Genomic DNA, 19,832 nt, shown 5'->3' on the forward strand with positions numbered 1-19,832 from the left:
TAATCTTCCTCTCTTGTCAATACGAACAAAACTCCCAGTTACGATAACGCAAAGCATTTAACTGATCATTACGTCCATCTTGTACATTCTTGTTTTGTGGAAGCTCGAAAACAGAGGTTTGCGTTGTGGACTGGAGACGGAGCTTGTTTGCCCCGCTCACCGTATCACCGCTCATAACTAGCCACCAAGCTACAGTTCGCCAGTATCATCATCATCATCATCATCATCATCATCATGCAGGAGGAAAGACTGTTGCTTGGTATGAGCGTTAAACTCGCTGAAATGCAGGTGAAGATGAAAGAGGCTGAGACACTGTAGGGGTTGTTTGGGGGAAGAGACCAGACAGCGAGGTCATCGGTCTCATCGGATTAGGGAAGGAAGTCGGCCGTGCCCTTTCAAAGGAACCATCCCGGTCTTTGCCTGGAGCGGTTTAGTGAAAGCACGGAAAACAGGATGGCCGGACGCGGGATTGAACCGTCGTCCTCCCGAATGCGAGTCCAGTGCGCCAACCACTGCGCCACCTCGCTCGGTCAGAGACACTGTTGTCACACATACTGTACCGCCAACAAATACCGTCGGAAACATTCACTGTCAAGAAAATGGTATTTTACAAAAACAGCTCATTTCGATAGATTTCGGACATAGGTTTCGAAAGATCGACTCATCAATCCATGGCTATCGATTGGTCGATCGCGCCCCTGGGTTACAGCATCCAGGAATAGTTAACCTGCCGCTTAAAGTAGCAGCATATAGGAACAATAGTAACGGCAGACAAAGACTGGGCTGTGCAAAGCAGCTTACGGAGGGTCTTCAGTGTAGCAGTCATGAAAACACCGGCATATGCGGGACAGCGAGAAACTAGTCGAAGGATTGATGGCTTTAAAAAAAAAGTATTGTAAGCTTAATCGGCAACAACAATTGCGTTCAAAATGGTTCAAATGGCTCTGAGCACTATGGGACTTAAAATCTGAGGTCATCAGTCCCCTGGAACTTAGAACTACTTAAACCTAAGTAATCTAAGTAATCTAAGGACATCACACACATCCATGCCCGAGGCAGGATTCGAACCTGCGACCGTAGCGGTCGCACGGTTCCAGACTGAAGCGCCTAGAACCGCTCGGCCCCACCGGCCGGCAATTGTGTTCACAAAGATTCTTCAGTCTGTGCATCACTTCCTAAATTGGATCGGTGATGTGATAACATATGATTTACATATATTTAAATGATGAGCTTCCATCATATACAAAGCGGTACCCTAGCGTAGTTCGTATTCTGAACATACGTAAATGACTGGGAAACAGAATGAGCGAGCTCTTGAGTTTGGTCACCGACAATGCTATCTGTAGGAACTGAGTAACTATGTGGAAACATGTAACGATACCATTAACTGAGCCGGCCGGAGTGGCCGAGCGGTTCTAGGCGCTTCAGTCTGGAACCGTGCGACAGCTACGGTCGCAGGTTCGAATCCTGCCTCGGGCATGGATGTGTTTGATGTCCTTAGGTTAATTAGGTTTAAGTAGTTCTAAGTTCTAGGGGACTGATGACCTCAGAAGTTATGTCCTATAGTGCTCAGAGCCATTTGAACCATTTAACTGAATCTTCCGTCGATGCTTTGCAGAACATGATATCAATATTAAATAGGATACACTTCCGAATGCTTTGCAAAATTTTATTTATTTGGTCTCGAGCCAGTTTTCGGCCTCTTAGGCCATCGTCAAGTGATAAGTGAATGTCGCAAACACAGATAAAATGACGTGCGACTTAAGCAGATATTACTTATACAGAAGATACAAAAGAAAAAACCAACAAAAAAATAATGACATACAGAGTGTTTACATAGCCAAGTATTACGGTTTTATGTGACATAAAAATGTAATGCTTTCCTATATAAACACTCTACATATCATGATTTTTTTTAATCTTCTGTATAAGTAATATCTGCGTAATTTGCACGTCATTTTTTCTGTGTTAGCGACATTCAGTTGTCACCTGAAGATGGCCTAAGAAGCCGAAATCCGGTTCGCGACCAAATAAATATTATTCTACAGAACATTAGGAGATGTACCCTGCTTAATGCTATTTAAATAACAATACATTCGAATTACGAAACTTAGTGAAAAGCCAGAAACTCGATTCAATACAGGAAACAGTATAACGGAGGATTCCTTTCCCTGTCATTGCCGAACTAATTTTCTCACAACGTCCTTGTCGATGGTACATCTGAATCTATCAACATATCGATACTGAGCAAGCCACAGTTCACTGCGCTGTCGGAGTGTACATCGTAGCGATATTATCGATTTTCTTTCCTATTCCATTTCCATATTGATCAACGGAAAGTGACTTTTTTATGTCTCTGTACGTGGACTTATCTTAATATGATTATCCCCAGAATGAGTTTCGCGAGAGCAAGGTCGCCTTTCCTCCAAACACTGAGAAGGTCCGCTAGCATCTACGTTACACTTTGATATGGGCTTTACCGTCGTGTGACGATCCAACTGTACGTATTTTAATTCATTCAGTTACTGCTGCCTGCTTTCTGGAAGTTTGAAATACCGCTTAGTCCGCCGCAGAGTGAAAATTCATTCTGGAAGCAATTCCCCAGGCTATGGCTAAGCCATGACTCCTCAACATTCTTTCTTCCAGAGGTGTTTCCAAGGTACTGGCTGATGTAATAATGTGAGGGCGGTTCGTGAGTCCCACTTGGATAACTCAGTCGGTAGAGCATTTGCCTGCAAAAGGTGTAAAGTATGTTAGCTTTCCTCTTTCCCGCAAATATTACCCCTTTATTTGTTCTCTCCTCACCCTTGGCCTTTTTCTACGTCACCTAAGGGTGCAAACACGCATGGGTCCATCCGTCGTTATAAGGGGCTCTAAATTTAAAAAAATAATTTTATATCTTCATATATTTTATATTTACAGTAATTAAATTCCTCAATTTGCTATTCTAAAGGTCAAATTAGAATGTACGAGGGTGAGTTTTTCACTCGAGAGCGGTTTCAATGTTATTCATACTCGTATACCTGTCCCAGCAGCAGCACACGTAGCAGCAGTTTTAATTGTGCGGTACACGTAATAACTGTGCATAACATGAGGGCGTTCTCGATTTGATTTACATTTGCTAATTGAGCGACAAGGCCGCGGAAATTATCGGCGGCAGTCCCTCTGAGTGTCTGGATAATTGGCTGGTGAACCTTGGGCGAATAAAAAAGCTGTTTAATTAACTGCGGCAGCTGGCGAGTAAGTTGGGGTTCCCCAGGGATCGCTTCCCGCCAGCTGCAGCCGGGACACTATTAACGACACATTAACGAGAACTGCCTGCTGGTGCAGAGGCTGAATGCCCCCAGATGCGAGGCTGCTAGCCAGTCGTGGAGGCGCGCGGATAAACTGCAAGCTTCGATATGTGGTGGTGCAAGACGATGTTAAAAATCAAACCAGTGGTTAAAGACAACATGAAGGGGTATGATAACGAGTAGGTGACTAACAAAATTTGATATTTGCTGGTGAGACATCAGTTTGGATACGGTAGAATGAACAGCACAGGTAAAAGGCGGACGAAAATCAGAGTAAGTCAGAGAGCGGTGAGAGCAGGTGACCGGGGAACACAAGATACACTACTGGCCATTAAAATTGCTACACCACGAAGATGACGCGAAATTTAACCAACAGGAAGAAGATGCTGTGGTATGCAAATGATTACCTTTTCAGAGCAGTCACACAAAGTTGGCGCCGGTGGCGACATCTACAACGTGCTGACACGAGGAAAGTTTCCAACCGATTTCTCATACACAAACAGCAGTTGATCGGCGTTGCCTGGTGAAACGTTGTTGTGATGCCTCGTCTAAGGAGGAGAAATGCGTATCATCACGTTTCCGACTTTGATAAAGGTCGGATTGTAGCCTATTGCGATTGTGGATTATCGTATCGCGACATTGCTGCTCGCGTTGGTCGAGATCCAATGACTGATAGCAGAATACGAAATCGGTGGGTTCAGGAGGGTAATACGGAACGCCGTGCTGGATCCAAACGGCCTCGTATCACTAGCAGTCGAGATGACAGGCATCTTATCCACGCGGCTGTAACGGATCGTGCAGCCACGTCTCGATCCCTCAGTCAACAGATGGGGACGTTTGCAAGACAACAACCATCTGCACGAACACTTTGACGACGTTTGCAGCAGCATGGACTATCAGCTCGGAGACCGTGGCTGCGGTTACCCTTGACGCTGCATCACTGACAGGAGCGCCTACGATGGTGTACTCAGCGACGAACCTGGGTGCACGAATGGCAAAACGTCATTTTGTCGGATGAATCCAGGTTCTGTTCACAGCATCATGATGGTCGCATCCGTGTTTGGCGACATCGCGGGGAACGTTCATTGGAAGCGCGTATTCGTCATCGCCATACTGGCGTATCACCCGGCGTGATGGTATGGGGTGCCATTGGTTACACGTCTCGGTCACCCCTTGTTCGCATTGATGGCAGTTTGAACAGTGGACGTTACATTTCAGATGTGTTACGACCCATGGATCTACCCTTCATTCGATCCCTGCGAAACCCTACATTTCATCAGGATAATGGAAGACCGCATGTTGCAGGTCATGTACGAGCCTTTCTGGATACAGAAAATGTTGGACTGCTGCCTTGGCCAGCACAATCTCCAGATCTCTCACCGACTGAAAACGTCTGGGCAATACTGGCCGAGCAACTAGCTCGTCACAATATGGCAGTCATTACTCTTGATGAACTGTGGTATCGTGTTGAAGCTGCATGGGCAGCTGTACCTGTACATACCATCCAAGCTGTGCTTGACTCAATGCCCAGGCGTATCAAGGCCGTTATTACGACCAGAGATGGTTGTTCTGGGTACTGATTTCTCAGAATCTATGGACCCAAACTGCGTGAAAGTGTAATCACATGTCAGTTCTAGTATAATATATTTGTGCAATGAATACCCATTTATCATCTGCATTTCTTCTTGGTGTAGCAATTTTAATGGCCAGTAGGCCTACGGTAGAAACAGTTGCGGGACGACATGAGGCATGAAACCATTCTACGGTAAGTAGCTTAACAAGAAGCACTTCCATGAAAGGTATTGCAATATTTCTCCACACGTAGCACTTACGTCGTCTCTGTGTGTTGATTAGACCTGGGAACTCTGCAATCAGACCAAGCGATGTTGACCGGCCACTCTGTCGACCTCTGCCAACGGTTTACTGGATGTGAAATGGAACGGCATGGAGTCAACACACGGCTGTCTGAACTTTGGAGCCGCTACTTCTCAGCTGAATAGCTCCTCAGCGCATTCCTACTAGCCCCTCCACCAAGGTAAAGTTCTTAACACTCCGGGAATTGGAAACGGGTCTCCCGTGTGCCAGTCAGAAACGCTCACTGTTCAGCTAAAGATTCGGAGCTCGTCGGATATTATCATGATTGGAACCCGCTGGTTCAGCGTGCCACACCAGCACATATTGTGACAGTGTCAGGTTCCACAAATAATCTTTCGTTAACTAGATTTTGTGCCTATCTGCATCGAGACAGAATCTGGAATACCTGTAAATCCACGTTTATACAGATTGTTGCGTGACCTCGGCTGTTCAATTTCCAGTGGGTACTGTGTTTTTTAGGAACCAGTTTCAGCCCCTGACCGAAGTGTAGGAGAATCCCACATCTGGTCCAGCATTCAGTGACTGGTATCCGTAGATTGCTTCGATCATCACTTGCCGATTCGGCACGATGTGATGTGTGATGATCGAAGGGATCGCCGAGTTAAGAAGAAAACTACGGATATCAGTCACTGAATGCTAGACCAGAGGCGGCATTCTTTCTACACGTTGGTCAGGGGGCCTGAATGAAGATGGCGTTCAGTCTGGAACCGCGGGACCGCTACGGTCGCAGGTTCGAATCCTGCCTCGGGCATGGATGTGTGTGATGTCCTTAGGTTAGTTAGGTTTAAGTAGTTCTAAGTTCTAGGGGACTGATGACCTCAGAAGTTAAGTCCCATAGTGGTCAGAGCCATTTGAACCATTTGAAGATGTGTAAGTAGGCTGTTTATGTTTTCTCTATGTAAGTAGGCTGTTTATGTTTTCTTATTGGCAACGTTACGTAGCGCTCAATATGAAAATGAAAATCACTGGCTGTGCTGTGTGCAGTCTGTGGCTAGTTTGCATTGTTGTCTGCCATTGTAGTGTTGGGCAGCGGCAGCTGGATTTGAACAGCGCGTAGCATTGCGCAGTTGGAGGTGAGCCGCCAGCAGTGGTGGATGTGGGGAGAGAGATGGCGGAGATTTGTAATTTGTCATGAACTGCTATATTTATATATGATGATATCAAAGTAAATACATTGTTTGTTCTCTATTAATATCTTTCATTTGCTAACTATCCCTATCAGTAGTTAGTGCCTTCCATAGTTTGAATCTTTTATTTAGCTGGCAGTAGTGGCGATCGCTGTATTGCAGTAGCTTGAGCAGCGAAGATTTTTGTGAGGTACGTGATTTGTGAAAGGTATAGTTTAATGTTAGTCAGGGCCATTCTTTTGTAGAGAATTTTGAAAGTCAGATTGCGTTGCGCTAACAAAATATTGTGTGTCAGTTTAAGCACAGTCATGTATAATTGTTCAAAGGGGAAGTTTCAGATGGCGTAATGTAGCGTTGAAACTGGTACCTCAAATACAATGGCAACAGGAAATTTAGAATTCTGAAGGTGTTTTGACTCGGCATTTTAGAATCTGGACACAGAACGCTGACAGAAGTCGGGGAAGGCAGATTACTCACGCCCCAGACCCGACAAGTTAGTCCCGGAGAACCGTTGACGTATTAGGTTGTCAGGTTTAGACTCAGCGACTGACATGTGAGGAGCTGGGACGTGCCGATACGTGGGAGGTACGGCGGCGAAGACGAGGCGCAGCGAACGTCTGGTGTCTGGTGAGGCACGTAGCTGCCAGCCCCGGCGTGGGGCCGCACGCTAGGGCGCGCCAGCAAGGCGTCGCCTTTACTGCGGGGCTGTGTGTGTTTCACGCGCCTTACAGATGCTCGCAAATTTCTCATAATCAGATAAGCTTTTCTTACTCTTGCCAGTTTGTGTTTTACATCTTCTTTACTTCCGTCATCACCAGATATTTTGGTGCCCAAACAGCACAACTCGTCAACTACACTCCTGGAAATGAAAAAAAAAACACATTGACACCGGTGTGTCAGACCCACCATACTTGCTCCGGACACTGCGAGAGGGCTGTACTAGCAATGATCACACGCACGGCACAGCGGACACACCAGGAACAGCGGTGTTGGCCGTCGAATGGCGCTAGCTGCGCAGCATTTGTGCACCGCCGCCGTCAGTGTCAGCCAGTTTGCCGTGGCATACGGAGCTCCATCGCAGTCTTTAACACTGGTAGCATGCCGCGACAGCGTGGACGTGAACCGTATGTGCAGTTGACGGACTTTGAGCGAGGGCGTATAGTGGGCATGCGGGAGGCCGGGTGGACGTACCGTCGAATTGCTCAACACGTGGGGCGTGAGGTCTCCACAGTACATCGATGTTGTCGCCAGTGGTCGGCGGAAGGTGCACGTGCCCGTCGACCAGGGACCGGACCGCAGCGACGCACGGATGCACGCCAAGACCGTAGGATCCTACGCAGTGCCGTAGGGGACCGCACCGCCACTTCCCAGCAAATTAGGGACACTGTTGCTCCTGGGGTATCGGCGACGACCATTCGCTACCGTCTCCATGAAGCTGGGCTACGGTCCCGCACACCGTTAGGCCGTCTTCCGCTCACGCCCCAACATCGTGCAGCCCGCCTCCAGTGGTGTCGCGACAGGCGTGAATGGAGGGACGAATGGAGACGTGTCGTCTTCAGCGATGAGAGTCGCTTCTGCCTTGGTGCCAATGATGGTCGTATGCGTGTTTGGCGCCGTGCAGGTGAGCGCCACAATCAGGACTGCATACGACCGAGGCACACAGGGCCAACACCCGGCATCATGGTGTGGGGAGCGATCTCCTACACTGGCCTTACACCACTGGTGATCGTCGAGGGGACACTGAATAGTGCACGGCACATCCAAACCGTCATCGAACCCATCGTTCTACCATTCCTAGACCGGCTAGGGAACTTGCTGTTCCAACAGGACAATGCACGTCCGCATGTATCCCGTGCCACCCAACGTGCTCTAGAAGGCGTAAGTCAACTACCCTGGCCAGCAAGATCTCCGGATCTGTCCCCCATTGAGCATGTTTGGGACTGGATGAAGCGTCGTCTCACGCGGTCTGCACGTCCAGCACGAACGCTGGTCCAACTGAGGCGCCAGGAGGAAATGGCATGGCAAGCCGTTCCACAGGACTACATCCAGCATCTCTACGATCGTCTCCATGGGAGAATAGCAGCCTGCATTGCTGCGAAAGGTGGATATACACTGTACTAGTGCCGACATTGTGCATGCTCTGTTGCCTGTGTCTATGTGCCTGTGGTTCTGTCAGTGTGATCATGTGATGTATCTGACCCCAGGAATGTGTCAATAAAGTTTCCCCTTCCTGGGACAATGAATTCACGGTGTTCTTATTTCAATTTCCAGGAGTGTATTTGCAGCGTCTAAACTTCCTTATCTAATTCTGTCAGTATCAACTAATGTAGTTCCACAACTCCTGATTTACTTTCTGACTTTCGAACAACATCATTATTCAGTTGCTTTGGAGGAGCGTTCACAATCGATAACCACTTTCAGAATGAGATATTGTGCGTGTTTGGCTGTAAGACGACCACACCTACGCTCTGTAGTTCTGATACGATTTCACGCCTATGCCTGCCATTTTCTAATTGTGTGTGCTCTTGTGAGTGCGTCCTACTGTGCTTATTTCCTTTTCTTATCCTCGAAAATTGATTATTGTGTCATGACTATTTCTATAACTAGGCATAGCATCAATAAATCAGGGCTTATTCTACGTATCTCAGTAGACGAGAACACAACACAGCAGACCACTTGTAACCCCAAAGTGCTGCCTGCAGGCCAGCCGGTACAAAGATGGTGCCCGGGAGTTAAAAAGAATGAGGTATAGTGGCCGACCAGCACCCAGCATTAAGCTAGCAATATGATGTCACTTCCTGAAACCATCTGCAGTTGAACCTGAAAAGTTTCGAAAACCGGTTCATGAAGTAAAATATAATTATTCAAAAAAGTGACTGGTCGCAGTCTTGTATAACGTATTTACATATAATGATTATATTTTCATAATGTAGATGGGCAGTAAGGGTGTCCCAGCACCTGCACCTGTACACAAACATCTTTTGGCTGTACTCGATTTTCTTATGACAACCCACCTATGTGGTTTGACTATTAACACGGATAGCTTCATGAATGATGGGACTCCGTTATTGTGCATCTACATTGTGAAAACACAACCATTAAAAACCCTAAGATGGTCTATAACGACGTGAAAAGGATAGTGTGTTATCGACATATGACTTCAGGTGTACCCCAGGTAAGTGTGGTTGGTTGGTGGGTTTGGGGAAGGAGACCAGACAGCGAGGTCATCGGTCTCATCGGATTAGGGAAGGACGGGGAAGGAAGTCGGCCGTGCCCTTGGAAAGGAACCATCCCGGCATTTACCTGGAGCGATTTAGGGAAATCACGGAAAACCTAAATCAGGATGGCCAGATAAGTGTGTTGGGACCCTAGGTGATCATGTAGCAGATTAATGACATGGCTGACAACATTAATAACACCCGCAGACTTTTCGCAGAGGATGCAGTAATCTCTAATGAAATACAGTTTGAAATAAGCTGGCTGGATATTCAGTCCGATTTTGGTAAGATTTCAAAGTGATTTGAGGATTGGCAACTTCATTTAAACGTTCAGGAATGTAAAATTGTGCGCTTTACAAAACGTAAAAAATATGGTATCCTATGACTGCAGCATCAGCGAATCACAGCTGGAATCTGTCGACTCACGTAAACATCTGAATGTAACAATTTGCTGGTACAGAAATTGAATGATCATACAGTCTAAGTAGTAGGTAAAACAGGTAGCAGATTTAGGTTCATTAATCGAATACCAGAGAAATTTTATTTAATCGTATGGATAGGGCTCAGAGCCATTTCACTGCCAGGTCTTCCTAGACATTCTGAAGCGCCTACGAATATCTGCGAGATGCTCTAGTTTTGCCCCAAAAGAAACTCGGTGAGAGCTCTCTGCTTTGATCGCCCCTCCGTTATATACACCATTTTGAAGGCTACGTATAGCGCTGCCACCTATCGAAACTTTGTGAGACTGTAGGGGCTGAAGCGGGAATATTCCACGCTGTCCCACAAGAAATCCACATTTTTTTCAAGCGAAGTTGAGCAAGGAAAAAAATGTTGCATTAGTCTTGCCTTCCGTAACGCACAGTAAGTTGACTTATAGAGTATAGACTTAACTGTCGGTATTGGGGGAAGAGAGAAATAATAAGGTAAACGACAAAAATAGAGGACGTAGGGTGTAAGTGGCACTCTGGGGACAAGTTATTGGTATAGGAGAGGAAATGATGGACAGCATAAATCCAGTGGGAAGATTGATGGCCCGCAAACGAACGGGGTACGACGCTGGAGTGGCCGAGCCGACTCGCGCCAGATGTGCGTGCCGCTGCGGCCAGCCATACCGGCGCGTGCCGCGGCTGCGAGTCGGCGGCCACGCAGGCGCGTGCGGCTCCAGTGGAGCGCGCCACGCACCGCACGCACGCACGCACGCAGCTGCTGCGGCCGCAGCTGCCAGCTGCGGAATGTGCCGGACTGCGGGGGCTGCTCTGCCTGTGCCATATCTAGGTTTCGAAGAAAACCACTCATCATCCGTAAGTTTTTCGTTAGCAGACCCTACCCGCTTGTTGTCCAGGTTATTCTTCTTTACAAAAAACTGTTCACAACAGATGCACAATTATACACTACTGGCCATTAAAATTGCTACACCAAGAATAAATGCAGTGGACAAATATATTATAGTAGAACTGACATGTGATTACATTTTCACGCAATTTGGGTGCATAGATCCTGAGAAATCACTACCCAGAAAAACCACCTCTGGCCGTAATAACGGCCTTGATACGCCTGGGCATTGAGTCAAACAGAGCTTGGAAGGCGTGTAGAGGTACAGCTGCCCATGCAGCTTCGATACGATACCACGGTTTATCAAGAGTAGTGACTGGCGTTTTGTGACGAGCCAGTCGCTCGGCCACCATTGACCAGACGTTTTCAATTGGTGAGAGATCTAGAGAATGTGATGGCCAGGACAAAAGTCGAACATTTTCTGTATCCGGAAAGGCCCGTACATGACCTGCAACATGCGGTCTTCCATTATCCTGCTGAAATGTAGGGTTTCGCAGGGATCGAATGAAGGGTAGAGCCATGGGTCGTAACACATCTGAAATGTAACGTCCACTGTTCAAAGTGCCGTCAATGCGAACAAGAGGTGACCGAGACGTGTAACCAATGGCACCCCATATCATCACGCCGGGTGATACGCCAGTATGGGCATGACGAATACACGCTTCCAATGTGCGTTCACTGCGATGTCGCCAAACACGAATGCGACCATCATGATGCTGTAAACAGAACCTGGATCCATCCGAAAAAATGACGTTTTGCCATTTGTGCACCCAGGTTCGCAGGCGCTCCTGTCTGTGATGCAGCGTCAAGGGTAACCGCAGCCATTATCTCCGAGCTGATAATCGATGCTGCTGCCTACGTCGTCGAAGTGTTCGTGCAGACGGTTGTTGTCTTACAAACGTCCCCATTTGTTGACTCAGGGATCGAGACGTCGCTGCACGATCCGTTATAGCCATGCGGATAAGATGCCTGTCATCTCGACTGCTAGTGATACGAGGCCGTTTGGATCCAGCACGGCGTTCCGTATTACCCTCCTGAACCCATCGATTCCATATTCTGCTAACAGTCATTGGATCTCGACCAACGCGAGCAGCAATGTCGCGATACGATAAACCGCAATCGCGATAGGCTACAATCCGACCTTCATCAAAGTCGGAAACGTGATAATACGCATTTCTCCTCCTTAAACGAGGCATCACAACAACGTTTCACCAGGCAACGCCGGTCAACTGCTGTTTATGAGAAATCGGTTGGAAACTTTGCTCACGTCAGCTCGTTGGCGCCAACGTTTTGTGAATGCTCTGAAAAGCTAATCATTTGCGTATCACAGGATCTTCTTCGTGTCGGTTAAATTTCTCGTCTGTAGCACGTGATCTTCGTGGTGTAGCAATTTTAATGGCCAGTAGTGTGGATGTTGCTGAAAAAAAAATTAATCCTATTCCACAAGACGATGCTCTGATGAGCCAAACATTGTGTCCATCGGCCACTGCGGTGGCGCTGCGGGCACCTGACGCGGCAGGGAACTATCCGACGTATGGCAATAAAATAACAGACCACTGCAGTAAAACAGTTTATTTGAAAATCGTACATATTTACTTATGGTTAGCCTCAGCAGAGGCTCACAGCGACCTCACAAGTTTGGAATGATATAAAAATTTATTGAGATAGCTTACAGAAATGGTAGATGTGTCATTTTGTAGCAGACAACTGCAAGTTTCACATAAAAGTGTCAAGTGTCATTTTGGTTCGACGTGATGCCGCAAACATCCCACCGGTAATCAAATACTTCCCACACTCGTTGCACCAAATCGGGCGTAACTCGTGCAACGCAAAGTAGATTCGATTTTTCAGGTCGGCGAAATTGTTTGGTATGGGAAGAAGGTACACACGGTCTTTAATTAAATCCCAGAGAAAGAAATCCAATGGCGTTAAGTTTGGGAAGCGACTATCGAGGAAACCTCGAGGAAATGAGGTGGTCCACCGTCTTGCTGGTAATAAACCATCCGACCTCGTCATCTTCATCGATTTGTCGAATTAAAAAGTTTTAGAGAATATCCAGATATATAATACCAGTGGCAGTTTTCTCCATGAAGAAGCAGGGGCAGTAAACTTTCAATTTGCTATGACCACAAAACACATTAACTTTGTGGCTATGAAGAGCGTGTTCGTGGGTTGCATGTGGACTTTCGCTGCCCCGTATTCTGCAGTTGTGGCTGTTCACCATACCATTGACGTAAAATGTTCACTCCTCGCTGAAGATTGTGTTCGTGAATGTCTCGTCGTTCTCTATCCGGTGCAACATTTTCGCACAGAATTCCCTACGAGCAACATTATCTGCATCACTAATTTGCTGTACCATTGTGAATCTATGTGGCTTCAAGTGTAAACCTCAACGTAGTAATCGTCAAGCCGGCCGCGGTGGCCGAGCAGTTCTAGGCGCTTCAGTCCGGAACCGCGCGACTGCTACGGTCCTTAGGTTAGTTAGGTTTAAGTAGTTCTAAGTTCTAGGTGCTGATGACCTCAGATAATAAGTGCGATAGTGCTCAGAGCCATTTTTGACCCACATTCCCAGATTTTCGGAAGGCTTGCCACGCTGTGGCATTTCGTCGACTAACAACAGAGAGACGATCACACTGTTTATATGCATGTATGGGATTGGCTGGATTACGTTATTGTTAACAGAATCCACTATATTACCCTGGACGACGAATGTTCAACAGAAGAGGAGGAACACTGCTGTGAAACACTGAAGGGTGAAAGTAACTTTCGCATGATGTGTCACTGCCAAGTAATATAGCTCCATGAACTCGGACCATTCACAGAAAGAACTGCTACAATATGGTACAGAAGGTAACTCAAATAAATAAGCATTGAGACGAACAGAAATGACAGTTTTACTGTCAGACAGTAATTACACTGTTATCATCGCGATTTATGATGGTCTTATGGACATGAGTCCTAATAGGGTGTTTGATCAGCGCGTGCTCTGTGCAATGCTCCCATGCTGGTCACGAGGTTGATGAGGAATGTTCCATTTCTCCACGAGCGTCTCTGACACCTGCTGGATGGTCGTTGGTGCTGGACGAGCTGCAATACGTCACGCCAACGCATCTCGCACGGGCACGATGGGATTTAAGTCGGGCAAACGGGAAGACCAGGCCATACGACGGATATCCTTTCGTTCCAAGAGCTGTTCGATGCGGCCACGCATTGATATGCACAAAAAGACACAAAAGCACACCTGAAACGACGGATGTGGGGAAGGAGTGCACTATCGTAATATCGTCAACTCTTGAGTGAACTGCAGTGCGAAATTACACTTTTCAACACCATTAACGCCTGAACCACCACAATACTGATGTTCAACAATGTTCCTGTGTGTATTGTGTGTTTCCAGTTCTCCCCATATGAGGCTACGCCAGAACCACTACTCATCTGAATCCGCTTTCATCCGAAAAGAGCACGCAACGCCAATTCTCGCTGGACCAGTCCAAAAGCTCTTGGCACCATCGTAAACGGTGCTGCCAGTGTGTGGGTGTCAACGGAACCCACTGTAGTTAGTGCTCGTTGGGAGACCACACGTATACAATCTCCGTGCTATGGTGGGGAGTTAGATTGTGTGTCTTGCAATCCTGTGCTTGCAATTGCACCTGCTGATGGCAGTCCATTCCTGCCTGTTGCACAACGTAGCTGTAGTTGACCGCAGTCAACCTCCTGTCCTTCGGGCAGCAGTGGCTGTGGATTGGAGTGCTCTCAACGCACGTAAACCAATCTGCTGGTGTACACGCTTCTTCCAGTTTCTCGTTGATTCTTCCCCGTGTGGAGTCGTCCAAATGTTGCCTCCAAGACATACTGCAATGAAGTACACACCGAGCGCACAGTAACTGCCCGCTGATTGACACGCAGTCTTATCCAGTTCCTTCGCCTGCTTCGTGTTGCGGAGCCAGCCCCATTTGACGTTATACGTAAGCGTTGACGCTATACGTAAGCGACATAACGTCCAAGTTTCTGTGCACGACAAGGAGACCTCTGGCGGCAAGCTCCCGCGCTTTCAGTTGTTTGCACCCATTAGTTAATATGTTGTTACTTTATATACCTCGTCTTTCAAGGTTTACACGGCAGTGTCGTATCGGATATGCCCCAAAGAAGGCAACTGCACTTCTAATTTTCTCAATAAACGTTAACGATTTATCAGAAAGGTACAGACGTCTCACTGATGGTACTGTGTAAGTAGGCTGTTTAGGTTTTTATATCGGTAACGCCACGTAGCGCTCTGTATGAAAATCTGCTGTGTGCAGTCTGTGGTTGGTTTGCATTCTTGCTCGCTATTGTAGTGCTGGGCAGTTGGCTGTTAACAGCGAGTAGCGTTGCGCAGTTGGAGGTGAGCCGCCAGCAGTGGTGGATGCGGGGAGAGAGATGGCGAAGTTTTGAGAGCGGATGATCTGGACGTGTGTCCATCAGAGACAGTAAATTTGTAAGACTGGACGTCATGAACTGATATATATATATATTAGTGTGACTTTTGAACACTGTTACGGTAAATACATTGTCTGTTCTCTATCAAAATCTCTCATTTGCTAACTATGCCTATCAGTAGTTAGTGACTTCAGTAGTTAGAATCTTATTTAGCTGGCAGTATTGGCGCTCGATGTATTGCAGTAGTTCGAGTAATGAAGATTTTTGTGAGGTAAGTGATTCATGAAAGGTAGAGGTTATTGTTAGTTCAAATGGTTCAAATGGCTCTGAGCACTATGGGACTTAACATCTATGGTCATCAGTCCCCTAGAACTTAGAACTACTTAAACCTAACTAACCTAAGGACAGCACACAACACCCAGTCATCACGAGGCAGAGAAAATCCCTGACCCCGCCGGGAATCGAACCCGGGAACCCGGGCGTGGGAAGCGAGAACGCTACCGCACGACCACGAGCTGCGGACATATTGTTAGTCAGGGCCATTCTTTTGTAGGGATTATTAAAAGTCAAATTGCGTTGCGCTAAAAATATTGTGTGTCAGTTTAGTGATGATCAGAATAAGTAAATAGAGAAATGTCTGAGTACGTTCAGTTCTGCTCAGCTGTTTGAAAATCAAATAACGTAAGGGGTTTACCAGCACAATCATTCATAAATTTTTCTAAGGGGACGTTTCAACTGTTGATTCTAGGAATGCATCTTCTCTGGACGATCGTAAGTGAGTGTAGAAAAACTTAAACGTAATTTCCACTTAGCGCAGTGACTGGCAACTCACTTCAACAGCATATAACGAAGAAAACCGTATATATAACAAAGGAAAAGAACCCGATAGTATACAAGATTATTGGCGAACATATGGAGCACATTCACCGTACAAATACCGTATTTAAGGATAACACTAAGAATAAGCGATATAAAATAGGACGAGCAGTATGGAAGGGCACTGGATAACTTTGATTTGTTACGAGGGATATAGAAAAAAAGCGGTGCATTAGTAAAGGAAATGCATACAAGACGCTAGTAGTGCTAATTCTGTGCTACTGCTTCAGCCTCTGGAGCCCTTATTATGCATCGAACGGATTTGGAGAACCGTTGCTAAAATCGTAAGAGGTCAGTCCCATACGAAACTATTACATTGGTGCTCAGGATGCTTAAGTGGTAAATTGTTCTCGCAAAACCGTGTTGGGTAAATTTAGAGAACTGATAATGGAGGAAATTAAGAAGTCATTCTGATACCCCACTGTACATATAAAAATGATTCAAATGGCTTTGAGCACTACGGGACTTAACATCTGAGGTCATCAGTCCCCTAGAACTTAGAACTACTTAAACCTAACTAACCTAAGGACATCACACACATACATGCCCGAGACAAGATTCGAACCTGCGACCGTAGCTTTCGCGCGGTTCCAGACTGGAGCGCCTAGAACCGCTCGGCCACCCCGGCTGGCCTTGTACATATAGCATAAGAATTACGGGAGTAAAGTAAAAGAGGTTAGAGAGCGCATTCGGGCGTATAGAGACTAATTTTGCACCCGCTCAGTAAGTGTCTGGAATAGAACAGAAAATCGATAGTACTGGTTCGACGAAACCCACGTCATCCACTGAATAATGGCGTCCGGAGTACATATTTAGAGGCAGATGTTGTTGCTGCGTGAGTTAGGGGGGCATAAAGGGGATGTTAACAGCGCCCTCATTCTGGTATTGAATGTAGCACAGCTAATGAATTACGAAACATTTTATAGTACTGTTCGTTTCCTACAAGCTGCCACTGTCCCACCAGTCTCGGTAGCAATGGAAGGTCAGTCTTTAAAATAAGTTAGTCCCAGTTACTGTGATGAATAGCCTACATAGTTGTGATTTGTTCTTTAAGTAATATTGTGCTGCAATGACGAATGTTGAAAAAAAGATTATAATTTTTGTTTCATTCTCTTCCTAATCTTTCAGTTCTGATAAGTTCATGCCACAGTTATAACGAAAAGGAATTAAAATACGCTAAAGAATGATTATTAAAAGATATGTAGTTTATTTTTTTCCATTCGCGCCCTTGCTCGTAAAAAGTTTGAATGTCTCATAATTAATGTCCACAGCATAACGAAGTCCAGACGCAATTCAGAACTAGACGAGAATTGTAATTTGACTTCAGTTGTAGTCTTGGACTAACACAAGCGTGTAAATTAGCTACATGGGCTCCTCTGCGATGCAGCTGTATCCAATGCTTAACAGTAAAAAGACTACATTTAAAGCAGCATGTATTTAAGTACGCCATAATTATAACTACGCTGACTGAAGGTAGTCGAAAGTCCGAAATACGTCTGTGCATAAATTATGTTTAAAATAACGACTCCTTGCTGTATGTCTTTAGCGGAATATCGCTTATTCTTCCTTATGATAAATATACTTTGAAGATGTTGTCTTGAGCGAAATACAATTTCTTGTTTTTCTCTATTACCTCATACAGCTTCAGGTGATATTATTCCATCATCACTGAGTTTCACTTTATTGTACTTGTCAGTGCATTATGATTGTAAGGTAACAGTACGTTTTGTAACTACAATCCATTGAATTGTGGTAAGGCGGAAACCTACCACCGCCGACTACAAAACTGCAGATAAACTGTATTAAATCATCAGCTGCAGTGCAAGAAATAGTAACAAAGCAACCAAATGTGCTAACGAAGCGGAAGTTACTAATGATGGTGCAACACCAGAGAACACATGAGAAATAATGAACAAGACTTATTGTCCATCAAACACAGATAACAGCAGGCTGTCCAAAAGGAAACTGCCTCAAAATGAATATCTCTTCACCATGGTGATCCTTCTTTATTATTTCATTAAAAGACGTACTTTCTCACGACAGGTTTGAAGGTCATTGCTCTTCCTGTGTCGTCGCCCAAAATAGAGGTCAAGACTCTAGCGAAATGGCTCTGAGCACTATGGGACTTAATCTTCTAAGGTCATTAGTCCCCTAGAAGTGAGAACTACTTAAACCTAACTAACATCAGGACATCACACACATCCACGCCCGAGGCAGGATTTGAACCTGCGACCATAGAGGTCGCGCGGTTCCAGACTGTAGCGCCTAGAACCGCTCGGGCACCCCGGCCGGCCAAAGACTCTAGTCACTTTCACTGTTTCTGGAGTAGTGAATACATATAGAAAAGACATATTTTAAATACATATTTTAACCTTTTTTATGTGACACTAATTGTTTTATAAATCTCAATTTTATGCCTCAATGAAACAATGATTTTAAAATTTGTCGATGTCTTATGAAACATCACTAAAACATGTACTGAACAACAGTAATACATTAGCAGCCATGCCGTCTCCGTAACTCATGCAGTATTAATTTGTTCGACCCACCACCACTATTTTCACTATGAAGTGCGACGCTACAATTACAATAATAATGGTAAAAAACTTAAGTGCGCCTACATAGAGATGTTTCAATTATTATAGCACTAACATTTAAACATAAACGTATGAGAATGGCAGCGCGCTATATTGTAAAATAACTGCCACAGAATAATGTTACAATATGATGCGGCGCTACTTTAATGAGTCTGGTCGCGGAAGCTTCCACACTTACATAAATACAGTTAGGTCAAAAATATTTTACAGCTTTTTATCCCATTTTAGCTTCAGGCTCTACCACCTTCGTTCTTAACGCAGCGCAAGTGACTCGACCAACATTCCTTATTTTGAACCAACCAGTTCTCTCTCCAGCGTACGAAGTACATTCACAGTCATTGTAACGATTGAGGAGCAATCCTTGTCACAACCACGCTACGTCTGGCTCTTTTTCCTGCGGGCCGGAGTGGCCGTGCGGTTCTAGGCGCTACAGTCTGGAACCGAGCGACCGCTACGGTCGCAGGTTCGAATCCTGCCTCGGGTATGGATCTGTGTGATGTCCTTAGGTTAGTTAGGTTTAAGTAGTACTAAGTTCTAGGCGACTGATGACCTCAGAAGTTAAGTCGCATAGTGCTCAGAGCCATTTGAACAATTTTTTTGGCTCTTTCCTCTCCAACAGCCGTTACCTGGAGCGCATAATCTCAGCACTTCACTCAGTAACCGTCCTCATCATTTGTCTCAGTTAAGCGGCAAGCGATGACAGGTTGTTCACTGTGCTGTAACCACGCGTGGTGATCCGTGCGCGCGCTGCCCACGTTACGTCGTTTTCCAGAAGGAAAAAATTGCCGTTGGCATTTCCTCTATTACCGACTCTCCATTTTACCATAACAACCGAGCACCTAATACGTTAGTGCTCCGTTGTGAACTGATTGATGATGATGCCGGGAGGCAAATATAATCACTTTATATAACGAAAAGAAATGATATCCATTGATAATAGCACTTCGTGTAATTTTCTCGGTAAAGAATAGATGAATATAGGCCGTGTTGCTTCTTGCCATGGAGTAAACCAATAACGTTTGTATTTGTTGGTACGCTCTAAAGGTCGCCCCCTTATCAACGTGTGGGCAGTAATATTGAGTGCGCAGCTTATCTGCG

General features: G+C 45.8%; 1 long non-coding RNA gene across 1 annotated transcript in view; it reads right to left on the reverse strand.

The window, feature by feature from the left end:
* LOC126473860 (uncharacterized) overlaps positions 1-19,832 on the reverse strand; it is a 753,914-nt gene that overhangs the window by 80,943 nt on the left and 653,139 nt on the right. The window lies entirely within an intron of this gene.

Source organism: Schistocerca serialis, chromosome 4, assembly GCF_023864345.2.
Source record: "Schistocerca serialis cubense isolate TAMUIC-IGC-003099 chromosome 4, iqSchSeri2.2, whole genome shotgun sequence".
Lineage (NCBI taxonomy): Eukaryota > Metazoa > Arthropoda > Insecta > Orthoptera > Acrididae > Schistocerca > Schistocerca serialis.